Source organism: Vipera ursinii, assembly GCF_947247035.1.
Source record: "Vipera ursinii genome assembly, chromosome: 2".
Lineage (NCBI taxonomy): Eukaryota > Metazoa > Chordata > Lepidosauria > Squamata > Viperidae > Vipera > Vipera ursinii.
In genome coordinates this window covers 228558559-228560342 of record NC_139513.1, presented here as the reverse complement: position 1 = coordinate 228560342, position 1784 = coordinate 228558559, and positions in this window count along the sequence as shown.

The window sequence follows — 1784 nt, the reverse complement described above, 5'->3', positions numbered from 1 at the left end:
ACACAAATCGGGTTCGTTTGGTGGTTTGTCGCCTCTTTTTTAACGAATAATCGGTCCATGATTAAGTCATTAAATCACTTAAGTCATTAAATCACTTTCCCAGTATGACAGTAAATACGGTGATTCCCTTCCTATGAAGGCTACTGCTAAGCTTGTAAGCCGCCCTGAGTCTTCGGAGAAGGGCGGGATATAAATGGAATAAAAATAAATAATAAATAAATAAATACTCTTAGTTTGATTTTTATTGACAGTCACAATTTACAATATGCTGAAATCACTAAAATGCCAGTTTACAACAGCAGGTCTCAGAAATCAAGAACCGCGTACACCTTCGGCTTGTTAGCAGAAAGCGAAATCCAGTCTCCCTACCCAGCTGAAACTCAGCCGCCTCGTTACACCGGGGATTTACAGCCGTTCTCACGAACGCCGTTTCGAAGCCGATCCGGCTACTTTGATCCAATTTACTCTTCAGTTTTCAAGGTGTCCCGACCCAAAGTTCAAGAGACAAAGCCGGGACTGTCTCTTCGGTTAGGGCTGCTGGAAGACTTCAAGCTGGGCTAAAGGAAAGCTGAGCTCGCTGTTCTGTCCTCCCCACCAGTCAACTCCCTCCTCCAGGGACGTCCCAGCGCCTTTCGGCGGGGGAGAGCGGGCGGTAGTGAGGAAGGGTGAACCCGCTCTTCCGACCCACTTTTTCTACGGCTCCGTTCCCAAGCTGTCTCGCCTGGATCCTCAATCAATCCTATCTATCTATCTATCTATCTATCTATCTATCTATCTGTCTGTCTGTCTGTCTGTCTGTCTGTCTGTCTGTCTGTCTGTCTGTCTGTCTGTCTGTCTGTCTATCTTCTTTCTTTCTTTCTTTCTTTCTTTCTTTCTTTCTTTCTTTCTTTCTTTCTTTCTTTCTTTCTTTCTTTCTTTCTTTCTTTCTTTCTTTCTTTCTTCTCCTCCTCCTCCTCCTCCTCTCCGTTTCAAGACTAACTTTCTTGCCGCTTGCCTCTCCAAGTCATTTATTTATACATTCATTCGTTTATTGAATCAAGAATCATCCCATGTTTCCATTTTTTTTTCCAGAGTAGGAAAAGCGGTGGTTCGGTTTCGTAATTCTTTAACAAGAGTTGTCGGTGTGACTGCCCACTCTATTTGTAAGGTTTTGTGTTTTTTTTTTTTTGAGTGAAATTAAGCATAAAGGACCGTCTCTCTAGTAAGAGGAGTAAGACTCAAGTTTCATTAAAATTGTAGGACAAAATCCGGGTTCCCAGCTCCTTCCTATCAAAACTAAGAAGCATTTATTTGTACATAGGGTGAGATCAAAGCTCCTCCTTACATCTGAAATAAGAACTGAAGCCTGCATGATATCAGAGCCTATTGCAAAGATTCCTGTGAGCTCATCAGCCCCCAGATGATTCACTGCGCTTATGTAACTGCTATTTCACCCATATATATAATATAGTCTTTCAATATTTTGACAGGTATATTGATTTATTACTAAGATTTTTAATATGAATTTTCCTATGTCTTTTTTATGTCAAAATATGTGATACAATTATACCATTAAAACTTTTCTTATTTCCAGAAAACAAACTTCTAAGGGTGTTGATACCTTTATTATTTTTTTCTGTAGTGGTTCTTCTTATTATTTTTTTTAAAGAACTATTACATTTACTAAAGACAAATTAAAAATTACTACTTCTTTTTAAAAAATACTTCAGTACCGAAGACAATCCCAATCTGCAACTCTCTCTTCAGATTCTGTTCCAGGTAATTTGGTAAGAATCAACCTTGCA